Source organism: Crassostrea angulata, chromosome 2 (assembly GCF_025612915.1).
Source record: "Crassostrea angulata isolate pt1a10 chromosome 2, ASM2561291v2, whole genome shotgun sequence".
NCBI classification, from domain to species: domain Eukaryota; kingdom Metazoa; phylum Mollusca; class Bivalvia; order Ostreida; family Ostreidae; genus Magallana; species Magallana angulata.
The window spans coordinates 36638591-36652740 of record NC_069112.1 but is presented as its reverse complement, the minus strand read 5'-3'; the positions used below and the strand labels follow the sequence as shown (position 1 = coordinate 36652740).

The window sequence follows — 14150 nt, the reverse complement described above, 5'->3', positions numbered from 1 at the left end:
TATTAGATTTGCAAGTAATTTTTCAAGGTGTAAATTATTTTTATCAAACTTTAAAATTAATGACATATTATTTTCCTTCTACCTTCAATCGTAATTATATCAGAACATATTATGTGTTGATGAAAATAATTGTTTTCCAATTTTAATTTACAGACGACAAAGAGAAATTAATTACCAAATACTAGTAGCATTGTGCAAAGAAGTTAAACAGAACAAAAATTGATATTCGTTTTAGTTCAAGTGTGTATCAGGACGGCATGCAGTGCAATGGCGAAAACGTATGTTGTTATTGCTGCATCGACTTTGATCTGCTTCAGATCCATCGGAACTTTTTTCACCGTGTGTTTTGTTGCATTATCCAAACGGCTGCACACTCCAACATACGTCCTGATTGGTTACCTACCAGTGTCTGACGTACTCGCCTCCGTGACGCGATATGTTCGCATTCCATCCGGTTTAATTGAATATTTTGATGATAATTCTAGAAGTATTATGTATCGGACATTTACTTTGTTGCATTCATTCAGCATTTTTTCATATGGTTTTAGTATAATATGTACTTTTTGTCATAGCTAACCATCTGCACAGTTTGAAACTGAGTTCTAAAACAATATTGTGGATGTTTTTTGCCGTTTGGATAAGCTCTATTGTCGTTTCCATCGGATAAGGAATTAGTGAAGTGCTATTGTTATTCGATGTATTATCTATCGAAACAGCAGTTTTTGCTGAGGTTGTGCTCGGCTTGTATGTTTCTGAGATGCCATTTATTGTAGTAGTTTTCAATGTTCGAAAGCTGTATTATCTGTATAACCAAACAGCTTCTGTTCGACGAACAAAAATAGCAAATTCGATGTCGTTGATGTTTTGGATTATTATCGTGATCTATCTTCTCAGCACAATTTATCCTTTAATTTACGTAACTGACTATGCAGTGTTAAAAGACATACTACTTCTAGATAGAAGCCTATACATGGTTTATGATATGTTTGTTTTTCCATTGCTTGTTAATAGGTGTTTTAATCCTTTGATTTATTTCATGTCTTCACCCCCTGTTTTTAAGACTTGTATCACGATTAAGAAGATGTAGTAACAGATGTACAAATGCTTAAATAATAAAAAACCTGTACTCACAATAAAAATAACTGAGAATGTATACCCTTTAACTCCCACAATTAGCAAAGGCCACTTTTGAAGTGGAACTTGGACTTGGTTCATGAGATGTTTGGTTTTTTTTCATTGCTTGTGAATACTTGTTTGAATTCTTTGATATATTTCATGTTTTCGCCCCCTGTTTTAAGACTTTGATCCCGATTAAAACATGTGGTAACAGAAGCACAAATATATAACCAATTATAGTCACATTAATATGTACTCAGAATGAAAACAAGAAAAGAAGAATTGATATCAAATTATTTTTTTTGTGAGCAGAATTATAAAATCATTATTGGGTAAATGATATCGATTGCGATGTACTTTTTTTGCAAAAAACGCTTTTTCTATCAGAAAAAGAAACTGTTTACAAATCCAGGTGGAATAGTACATCTTTTCACTGTTTTTCTAATTCATCGCATTGCAAGGGTGTTTCAATTTTTATTAGTAGTACATTTCATTTTAAACTCATAAACCAACTCAGATCGGCCGACGGCAGGATAATTGTACTAATAATTGGACATAACAACGAAACTATTACACTTCTTTACTTATATGCACCAAATACTGAACACGATAGAGTTAGCTTTTTTAAAAATGTTTCAAATTGGATATCAATGTACTGTATGAATGAAAATAATATAATTCTTGTTGGTGACTTTAATTGCTCTGTGTCAAAGGAAAAAGACAAATGTTTAAACAGTTTAAAAAATTTACAATTTCGTTTTGAACTAATTGACTTGTGGCAAAAAATAAAACCAAAACATGACGGGTTCACCTGTTGTGATGGCAGCAACTCTGCTAAAAGTAGAATAGACTATACATTTTTAACTCAACATTTTTGCTACAGACCGGAAAATATCTACTCACGAAGGCCACCGCTTGTGTCTAACATAAGACTGAGTGACCACATAGCTATCATATTTAAAAGCGAAATTTCTTCCAGTAGTAGAGGGAAAGGATTCTGGAAACTGAATACATCCGCTCTACATGATTTAAAATATTGCTAAATGATAAATCAATTTCTACTTAATTTGACTGATGACATTAAACTACAAACAAATCTGAAAATTAAATGGGAATTAATAAAACTATGTCAAATATCTTAGCATAGAATACTGTAAAGAAAAAAATAGAAATATAAAAAAAAACTACTATTCATTGAAAATGAATTGGAGAAGATAGAAAGTCAACATTACTTAAACATTTGTCATTTGTAGGGTGGGGCCACAATGGGGGTCATATTTTAACAAAGGAATATAAAGAGTAAATCTTTAAAAATCTTCTTCTCAGAAACTAATCGGCCAGCAAAGCTGAAACTAGTGTGGAAGCATCCTCAGGTAGTTGTGAAAATTATGATCCCCAGGGGTAAGATGGGGCCACAATGGGGGGTGAATTTTACATAGGAATATATAGAAGTAATCTTTAAAAATCTTCTTTTCAGAAACTAATCAGCCAGCAAAGCTGAAACTTGCGTGGAATCATCCTCAGGTTATTGTGAAAACCATAACCCCCAGGGGTAGGATGGGGCCACAATGGGGGATCGAAGTTTAACATAGGAATACATAGAGTAAATCTTAAAAAAATCTTCTCAAAAACCAATCAGCCAGGAAAGCTGAATCTTGTGTGGAAGCCTCCTCGGGTAGTGTAAATTCAAAGTTGTGAAAATGATGACCCCCGGGGATATGGTGGGGCTACAATGGGGTTTCGAAGTTTAACATATGGATATATTGAGTAAATCTTTAAAAATCTTCTTCTCAGAAACTAATCAGCCAGGAAAGCTGAATCTTGTGTGAAACCCTCCTCAGGTAGTGTAGATTCAAATTGTGAAAATCATGACCCCCGGGGGTAGGGTGGGGCCACAATGGGGGTTGAAGTTTTGCATAGGAATATACAGAGTAAATCTTTAAAAATATTCGACTCAGAAACTTATCAGCCAGGAAAGCTGAAACTTGTGTGGAAGCATCTACATGTAGTGTAGATACAAAGTTGTGAGAATCATGACTCCCGGGGGTAGGTTTATGCCACAATGGGGGGTCAAAGTTAATCAAAAGAATATATTGAGTAAATCTTTAACAATCTTCTTCTCAGAAACTAATCAGCCAGGAAAGCTGAAACTTGTATGGAAGCATCCTCAAGTAGTGTAAATTACAAGTTGTGAAAATCATGATCCCCAGGAGTAGGGTGGGGCCACAATGGGGGTTAAAGTTTAAAAGGAATTTATAGAGTAAATCTTTAAAAAATCTTCTTCTCAGAAATAAATCAGCCAGATGATTCTTTATAATTGTTAAGACCTTGGCCCCAGGACAATTCTTTGGCCTCACAAGAAAGTTCAGAGTTTGATGTAGGTTTATATCCCATATATAAACTATAGTTAAGGATCTTTTTGAGAACTGCAATACTCAACGTGTGATATGACTATAACGTGTGATATGACTATAAAATAATCCTGTAAGAAAAGGGACTAATGATTATAAACCTAAAAATATTCAGGGGGGAAAATGGATTTTATTTATGCAGGATCTACATGTATTATTATACATTGTCCAGATAGTTTGTATTGTGACTCCATTAAGCTGATTTTATCATACCTATTGTTACTCAGGTGAGCGATGTGGCCCATAGGCCTCTTGTTTATTATATCATTAACTAATATAAGTTTGCATGTTCTAAGTATGTTAAATTATTAAAACATATGACAAAGTAGCTAGTTTATTATTTTTTTCTATAATTTATTTTTTAAGGAACATACATACAGTACATACATTTAGCCACACACACATACACACCCACACTTATGAAAAAACACACACATGTATTATTTAGTGGTTACTTACTTACATTAAAATGAAAAAAAGTTTAGGTTACAAAAGAGAAATAGAAAAGATAGTCGTAATGAAAATAAATTAGATGTCAGCATCAAAGATGCCTTTCAAACTATCCCTTTTAAAAATATTGTAATATACAGGTTTGTATTGCCGCATATCTTATAATATATCATTAATATATATTTGATATCAATATTGTATTTTAGTTTTAAAAGACTAAGAAAACCAACCAAGCATGGAAACTTTTTCAACAAAGATAACAAAATATATATTGTTTCCTATAAAGAAATACAAAATTAATGACTTTGTTATGAAACGACTATGGAAGCTGGCCAAGTATAATATTAGACATATTAAATCCAACTTTTTCAGGGGATTTTCTTCTGTAAATAAATAAACTTAGTTGACTCCACAAGGTATGTATTTTCTCACAAGAAAAAAAAAACATGTATAATACATGTAGTTTCAACATTACTTCTACAGAACCCACATCTGTCAGTAGTTTTGATATAATTGTTTTTAAGTAGTAGCCAACAGGAATAAGTTTGTGTACAATTCTATATTTGAAGCCATTGTACAAAAGCATTTTTGGTAGTTTTCAAACAAATCTTTAAAATGTCACATACAGTAAGATCGTCAACATTATAATCAGTCAGATCTGTTTTCCATTTGGTAACAGCAAATTTACCGATACCTAAAAAAATACAATTTTCATCTTAAAAAATATTTTATAATCTTTACACCGGTCTTGTGCCAGGCTTTAATAAAAACATATTTATTTGCTTTGTGTACGTTTGAGCTGTACCACACTGGAGTATTTTAAAAACAAATATTTTACCTTGTGTTAGTAATCCTTGAAAGTAGTAATAAAACATAACCATAAATTTAACACATCTTTCCAAAAATCATTGTTTACTTTGTGTAAACATTCGATTACAAAACCATCATCAAAATCAAGCAATTTCTGTAAAAAATCATTTACATAACACGACCGGCTCTAAAACCCCCTGTCCGTATGAAAATCCCCTGTAACCCCACGTGTTTTCACTGTCGTCCCCTGTACATCCCCTGTGTGCCACTGTACAAAGCCCCTATATACCCTGTCATCGACTGTGCGCCCCTGTACACAACCCCTGTGTGCCACTGTAAGCCCCTGTCACCCCCTGTACGCCCCTGTCATCCCCTGTAGGCCACTGTATGCCCCTGTGCATGCCCCTGACATCCCCTGTACGGTCTTTAACTGCTCGCTAAGTAAAAAAATAGCTCTTAATTAATTCGGATTTTTAAAAAATTATATTTAGCATTCATGTTTTAGACAGTGCTTGTTTTTCTCTGCATTTCATAGAGGGCAATATTATTACAAACGTGAATAATTTTGACTCAACATTGACACAAATCAAGATATACTTGTATCATAACGTCCATTTCTATATTATAATTCCTCCAGTCTATTTTATAAAAGTCGACTTGGGGTTATATGGACTGTTATGATATTTAAGTTATTTAGATCCTCAAGATCTTTGTTCCAACATCCCCACACTTGGCGGGTGTCCTAGCCAAGGTGTTTCCGGAATGTCTCCTCCTCTACATGGGGAGTAGCCTGTGTCCCGGTCTGTATAAAAGAGGAGGCAGAAAGACAGCTTTCAGATGACTACTCTTTCATTAATTTAATATGACATTTTAACAATAAATATCAATATTAATTACAATGAAATTTATCAACATTAATATTTATTACAAAAATTTCTGAAAATAAAATATTAGTTGAACCCTCTGAACCTATTAACTTTACTTTTGAGAATGCGCGCAAGCGTTAAAATTTATCTTACCTGTATAAAAGAGGAGGCAGAAAGACAGCTTCCAGATGACTACTGGAGAGCCTTGTTTCCCGCACCCCAATTTTATACGCAAGGACTCTGCGCTACAATATTCTCCTCCTAATAAGCAAATGCGATCAAGTGCATACTAATGATCTGACGCACTGCGGTCAGAAGGAGCGTTTTATTTAGATTTCTGACCCGGCGTCGACAGGCTCATCACTGGACTTAATAACACATTTCTCCATGAACATAAATAAACATAGGCTATCTATCTAACGCATGTACTTTAACCAATTTCTATAGAATTTCCGTTATGATAAATTCTCCCCACTAACAAAAAATCTTGTCCTCAAGATTAAAAACATTCACTATAATTTTGTATTCGGATCTATGCTGTGATTCAGGTGGCTCGTACATATATATCTACAACGAAAAAAGGAAATTAAAATCTTGCAAAAACTTATCCATAAAATCCTTACACACACACAAATAATAATAAAGGATTACAACACACAATAAAATACTTATATCATAAGGACCACACTATTGTAATGTATTGACAACACTTTGGGTTAGGCCTTTTATTTTGATATAATCGACATACATGATAAACTAAAAGCGATATTTATTTTTTTGATTACATGCATTTTTTTCATAACCAAATTATGATTCAAGGTTAAAAAATCTAAGTCCAACGCTTGTATATCATATCCGTAGAAAAAAAACACATTGTCAAAATAAATATATAACAACACTTTTTCATTCCGTGTCTCACAACTTATTTGTTATCATCAAGTAACCGTATTGGCAAAAAAATAATATCATCGAAAAATTGTACATGAAGTTTAGTATGCCTCTCAGCAGTAAATAGACAAAAATATGCTTTAAATTTTATAAAAAAAAATTGTGCACCAACAGTTCTAAATCTGAAATTTTGTAAACAATGATGATATAAATATAACATATTATAAACCATTGATTTGTGTGTTACATAAATAATGATAACAAATTAAGGATGATATATCAAAAGCCAAAGCACACGTGTGTTGCACCGATTCAAAAAAAAATTAAACAAATTCAAAACAAAACCTGTTAGAATTATAAAAAAAATTAATTTAATGAAATTTTAAGTATGTTGTTACTTTCCATTTGGATTAATTTGAAAATTTGACCGAAATATTAAATGGTAAGCCAAATGTTATAAATGATTTCAACCAATTCATAGAATACAACAATTTCCAAAAAGAGGTTTAAGTTATATAGAAGCTTATCCCATTTGAAATTGTAATGTGAAAGAATGGTTAAAGTTTATACAAAGTATACACAATATGAGTATTGTATTATTTGTTCTAATCTATTATGTTAAGTTATCAGTGATGCTAATTAACCAAGGTATTTGTACAGACGCTGATGCTAGCTTGTTTATGAAAGCAGTTTTTCTAATGAACTATTATTGTAGGACGAACTGACCTCAGAATTGATGTTATCTTTAAGAGTCGGTGGTTGCACGTGCCATACAATAAACAGGAAGGAAGATTAAATGATAACTGAACTGAACTGATAAACAACACATGATTCTGTGTTAGTAATTTCCTCGTTAGTATTAAATATATATGAAAATTTGGTAAACAGATCGCTTCTTTAAAATCAATGTGATTTTGTAATTATACATGTATTTCGTGCTTTATTTCATGCATTAATAGGATTTTTTCTCATATAAGTTTTCCTTTATTTTACCTATAAAAGTAAATAATTACATGCATTTAAACACTCAATAATTATTTCATTCATCAAACTACGTATTATATCCCTAGTTGATGGGGTGTGTTCAGATTGGACTCAATTACATTATAATCTGCCCTGAAACATTACACCATAAATGAGTCGATGCTCATATTGCATTACAAAAGGTATGACTCTCGTAGACATAAGGAAGACAAATCAATCAAAAAGTGCTCAGTAATATGTAATAACATGAAAATAGTACGATAAGAAATCGGGTACCCTGATAGAAGAAACAAATGATGGAGAATGATAATGATTGAGCACAAGTTCATTGAAATCAACCCTAATAAACGATATCCCCTTTTTATGCATTTGATCATATTCCTTTCTTATGACATTTATATATACTCTACATTTCTATGTTTGATTTTATTGTATCAATTTTAACACATTGTTCTTTTCTTTTTATCGTCTGACAATTTTGTCATTTTAATTTTCCCACTCTCATATAATCGTTATATTTTTTCAATATCGTTTTCTTTTCCTTCGCTTTACTGACGAATGGTATAATTATTTTAAAAACTGTGATACATTATTTGATGGTTCCCAAGTGGGTTTTGATCCATCCGCCCATTTCACTAAATAATGTCTTTTATTATTCATGTATTTCGACTTTAACAATTTCTCAACGTCATGCCAGCCATTTTTCTTATTTTCGTTTTCTGTTTGTTTACTTTGATTATTCGGCTGGGTAGTATTTTTCTGTTTTTCAAATTTGTCAGGTTTTTGTCTTTCTTTATTTTGAGCATTTGCCTTTTGTTGCAATGCTTGTTCATAATTCGGCGGTGGTCTATGATCCCGTGGATCTTTATAGAGTTTTAACTTGTTTGCATGAACCGATGCTTTTAACTCTGTGTGACTGTCACATTTTCTCAACCTAAATGAATGATTCAGGTTTACCTTAGTTATGTAATAAGGCCCTTCCCATTTAGGTTCAAGTTTATGTTATAGGTACGTTTCATGACTTTGAGTAGTACTTGGTCCCTTATCCGAAATTGTGGTACCTTTGATTTTTTATCATACCGTTCTTTATTTACTTTTTGGACATCTTTTACATTTTGCTTTGCGAGTTCTTGAATAATTTTTACTTTATGGACCAATTCCTTTACGTATGCATCAGGCGCTTTGTTCAATTCCTCAGTTGGCAATAACGCAACATCCAACGGCAAGGACATTTCTTTTCCAAATACCATATAGTATGGCGAAAACCCCGTTGATTGCGTTGAGGGACTCATTCTAAATGCCATCAAAATACTGGGCAAAATTTCATCCCATTGTGTTTGTTCTTTTTGACAATAAGCCCGTAAAGATTGCGCAAACGTGGAATTAATTCTTTCACAAGCTACCTTACTTTGTGGGTGATAGGAACTTGTGACATGTTGTGTAACTTGAAAAATTTTACATAAGACCTGTACTATTTTTGACATAAAATGTTGTCCCCTGTCACTGACTAAAGTCCTAGGAGCCCCATACCTAGTAAAAATTTCTTTGTATAATAGATTAGCAACTTCAGTAGCCTCCTGAGTTTTCATTGGCAAAGCTTCTGACCAATGCGACAAGGAATCTGTAACCAATAGAATGTATTGAAAGCCTTGTTTTGTTTTTGGTAACCCTGCCAAAATGTCCATATGCCATCTATCAAAGGTACCTTGGACTGGCAAGGGATGCAATGGTGCATTTCGAGCTGACGTATCTCGTTTGACCCTTTGACAGATGTCACATGACGTTACATAATCGTAGATATTTTGATACATTTTAGGCCAAAAGTATTTTTGTTTTATTGCCACATATGTCCTTTGAACGCCTAAATGACAACCGCCTGCAATCAAATCATGATGTGGTAGTATTTATTTATACTATATAATCAAATTCAATACAAGGATTACCAGGTTCCCGGCTTAAGTGGATCAGTTCACTCGTCTGCTCTGCGCGTCTCGATCTCTCCGGCTCCGTACTCAACTGATTCCCTCTCTATCCCGAATTACCTCTATTGCTATTGTGCTGCTTTGTTAGGTCGTACGTCGGTCTAGTCGGTCGCATAGCTTAATACACTACACTCTCCCCCCTTTTAATACACTACACTCTCCCCCCTTTTAAAAATGCGGATGCCCCTGCATCCCTAGTCTATTTTGAGGAGAACTTGTATAAAAGAGTTTTCAACATGATAATATATATAAGAATCTCCCCGCGTAACCGGGAAACTACACAAAGGAAAAAAATTATTAAAGAACTAGGCACCATTCCCTATGAGTACCTCCATAAACTGGTTAACAAAAAATACATTCTGTCATAGTTATGAATGACGGGGGACTTCGCGTTCCTTACCACTTCCCCCTGCCAGGGTCCTAGCGTTGCTGGAATGCAACAGGGTATAAGGAAAGACCGAGCTCTGGACATTGTCTAAATTAGACATAAATGCATGCCCAAAGTGGAGGAACTCCAACCTTTCGGCAGGCTCCAGGTTTTCTGTCATCAATACCTGGTATCTCCAATGAATAAGGACGCTAGGAGAATTAATAGGTCTTAATTGGAACTGCCCTGGGTCCACCCATCGCATCCATCTTGATAGGCTCCTCATCTGTTGTTGTGACTGGTCCAGGATTTGAGACTGGACGGGCACAAAGGGAGATAATACTTCCTCTGCCCACCGAACGAGATCCTCCACCCTTTCTGATCCAACTAACGCTCTTGAGAGGAATAGCAGGAGTTGGTACCTCCCCTCTGTCCATTCCCCTAACTTTTCCTCCTTTATGGGCGGCTGGGGGTTATCCCATACGATTCGAGGCAGGTGTTCGCTTTGGACGTGGAACTTTAACTTCCGGCCCACAAAAGGGCACTCCCTGACTGGGCATCCGGAATCTCTTGAGCGTGCACCGGGAGCCCTACTAATCCTGCTACTACACTTTTGTTCGATTGTTGGCTCTGGGCTCGAACGAATCGGTTTCTGTGGAGAGGAGTGGTGGGACCAATCAGACTCTGATGTGATGTCTTCTGCGTCTGCCAGAAGTTCCTCCATACTTGCCCGCTCTTCACGATGAAAAACCAGCTATCCATTGTCACCATACCGCACAAAGGTATCGTCCTCCTCCAACACATCACTGTCACTTGACATTCTTATCCAAATACACAATACACCGAAAACACGGTTATCACAAGTCAGACCTTGACCTGCAAAAGAAAAAAAAAGAAAAAGAATCACTATACATCCCTATACATCTAATACACTGCTTTTTTACACTGATTTTCTCTGGCAGGCTGGACAGAAATACTCTGTCCACTTATCTGCTTGCTCTGCATTCACACCCACACAATCACCATGATACCACTCATCACACCTGTCACACTGTATCATGAACGATCCATTATCCCCTTTTCGACAGAAACAGAATATTTCCAAATCACCAGTATCCAGATTTGCCGGGACACCATCAATCACCTCCTTCTGTTTCTTTTTTACCCAAGTGGGTGTCTCGAGGTCACAACATCTTTTCATTCGGTCGTGATTAATGACGGTTATCATTTTCTCTAGCTGCACTTTGTAAACATATGATGTTATTTTTGCAAGGACTACTCCCGGCCCTTTCCACGGAGATTCTAACTTTTTACTTTTGCCTTTCCGATTTGCCATATTCAAAATATAGACTAAATCTCCTGGCTTATATTCCACCTGGCGTATGCGAACGTCGTAGTCCCTTTTCATATAAGAATGAGAGGTTTTCAACTTTTGTCTTGCAATATCGTGAGCACGAATGATAGCTTCCTTTAGTTTGCAGACATATTCTGCCTCATCTGTAGTGGTATCGGAGGCTGGAGGCTGAAAAACCAAGTCAGCTGGCATGTTAACCTCTCGTCCATACATCATCATATTGGGTGTTAGGCCCGTCATCCTGTTCACTGACGATCTGATTGCCCCTGCCAGTTGAGGAAGGTACTCATCCCAATCTGTCTGAGAGTTGCTAACAAAACAGATGACAGCATCCATAATAGTGCGATTGAATCTCTCCACTTGCCCGTTCGCACAGGGCCTGTATGGTGTGGTTCTAGTCTTATGGACGTGAAAAGCTTCACAAATGGATTTAAACAAAGAGCTTTCAAAATTCCTCCCTTGATCACTATGAATAGTTAGAGGACATCAAATTCTAGTAAACACTTGATCCACCATAGCCCTTGCTGTTTCTTCGGCTGTCTGAGACGGCAGTGGTATGATTTCAACCCACTTTGTGAATTGGTCTACCATCACCAGAATATTTGTGTTCCCCTTAGGTGTTTCAGGGAGGGGTCCCATAAAATCAATATGCACCCGTTCCAACGGGACGCCTGCATGATACTGAGATAATGGACATTTTGCTTTCCTCGTTGGTTTTTTGTTCTTGTTGCATATTGCACATGCTTGAACATATGCTTTGATTGTTTCATTCATTTTGTACCAATAGAATTTCTCTTTTATTCTTGCCCTTGTCCTATCAACCCCCTGGTGGCCTGTCATTGGTAAGTCATGGTTTAGTGAGAGAACTTCCTGTATGTATGGTTTTGGCACAACTAACCTGGTCAGGTTGTTATTTGACCTATTACGAAGAACTCCATCACTATCCAAGAAAAATTGCTCTCTATTGATATGGTATTTCTTGGCAGCTTGATCTGCTAGAAACAGGTCCGTCTCTGCTGGTTCTTCCTGGTTCTTAAGCCAATGTAATACCAGATGCAGATCTTTGTCTTTAGATTGTTCAGCAGACAACTGATCGGTCGTATACTGGATACCATAACTTGTCGCAACTGAGTTTATGCTTACTGCCTCCTCAGTTTTGATTGTCTCTGTATTTGTGGCATTTGGTACATGAATAACAATTTCCTGTACAACAGTAGTGTTTTGATCCGCCTCTTCTGTTATTCCCCTATTCTTTTTTTCGGCTAGTGGGATAACGTTATCAATTTTTATAAAATCTTGCCACTTCTCATGAACTTTCACACAGTATTTACATCCACCGCACGGAAGAGATGAAGGTGGGTTAAACATGGACATCTCCTTGCAAGGTTCATTGTCGTCCAGCCTAGATTAAACATCTGCGTTCACATGTTTTTTTCCCAGAACGATGTTGAATTTGCATATGATATTGGCTGAGGACCTCCAACCATCTCGCTAGTTGCCCTTGTGGCTCCTTAAAGTTCATCAGCCACTGTAGACTGCTATGATCTGTGCGCACCAGGAATTCTCGACGCAGGAGATAATGTCTAAAATGCTGTGTGAAGCGTACTACTGCCAACAATTCTTTCCTAGTGGTACAGTACCTCCTCTGTGCTGCAGATAATGTGAAACTACCATATGCGACAACCCTCTCTTGTCCATCTTGTACCTGTAAGAGCTCCGCGCCAATGGCATTGTTCGAGGCATCGGTGTCCAAAATAAACTTGTCAGTTGAATTTGGCAATGTCAACACTGGAGTTGTTTGAAGCGCACTCTTTAAGGTATCGTAAGCTTTTTGTTGTTCCTGGCCCCACTCAAAAGGTTTCTTTCCTGTGATTAATGTCAGGGGTTTCGCAATGGCTGAATACCCTTTGATAAAGTTTCGATGGTAGTTCACGAATCCCAAGAACTGTTCCACCTCCTTCCAATAAAACTCTCGCGCACTCAGAAAAACCATACCGTGTTATTAGAACCGACTGGCAATATACAAAAGCAGCTCGCAATTGCAAAGTGTCTTGTAATTAATAGGCCGAAGCACGTGTTTATACAAGTAGCCAATGCATCCAATAAGAACGTATGCTTGACCGCGGGTACGATAATAGCTACAGTGAGTACGATCCGGACAAAAGCTAGTTATTCCATAGACGAAAATAACACAACTATAAAATCGAAATACAAGAAACATTGGTGCAAGCACCAAATTTATGGGCCGTACAAAATTGCAGGAGTAAATGTTTCTATCGGGTAAGGTTTCTAAAAACTATGATTATACAATATTAAGTGTTCATTAACGAAAAAACCTATTATGTCGATTAACTTAGGATGTTAGAACTTCGATGAATATTTATCAAGATATTCAGCAAACAGTATTTTCTTATGTGCAGAAACTTTGAACCTTTCACCTCAAAATCACTAGATCAGTACTAAAGGGACTACCTTAAACATTGCTTAACCTAACTTCAAACCATCTTTCCATGTGTCTGTGACCTTTAATCCCAAAGTAGCAAGCTAAGGGTCATGCAGATATCAAAGTTTATAAAATAATCAATTCATTTTGAATATATGAAAACTTTATTGACATAACAAGTTTAAAAAGAATTGACTAGTTGTAACGACTAGAACAAAGAATATCATGTTTCGAGAGCTATATTGTACTAAAATAATACTGCTTGTAAATATTTTGTACTGAGTGCTAAAGCTACAGTTTGTATCATGGTGCTAAAGTTAACAAAATCAACAACAACAAAAAATGATGACTGCTAATACTACGTACTTCTATAGCATTGAAAATTACAAAAAAAGTAAAACAAAAGCAAAAACCAAAAAAAACTAACATTATTGCTTACTACAATACAACTGTCAGAGGTCAAACAACTCTGAGATGTT

At 35.8% G+C, this 14150-nt stretch overlaps 1 protein-coding gene across 1 annotated transcript in view; it reads left to right on the top strand.

The window, feature by feature from the left end:
• Nucleotides 1-3530, top strand: part of LOC128173363 (uncharacterized) — an 86539-nt gene extending 83009 nt beyond the window's left edge. The window contains exon 15 of the mRNA XM_052839045.1: nucleotides 154-3530. The gene's annotated coding sequence lies outside the window, so the exon portion shown is untranslated. The remainder of the gene's footprint in view (nucleotides 1-153) is intronic.
• Nucleotides 3531-14150: the final 10620 nt, after the last annotated feature.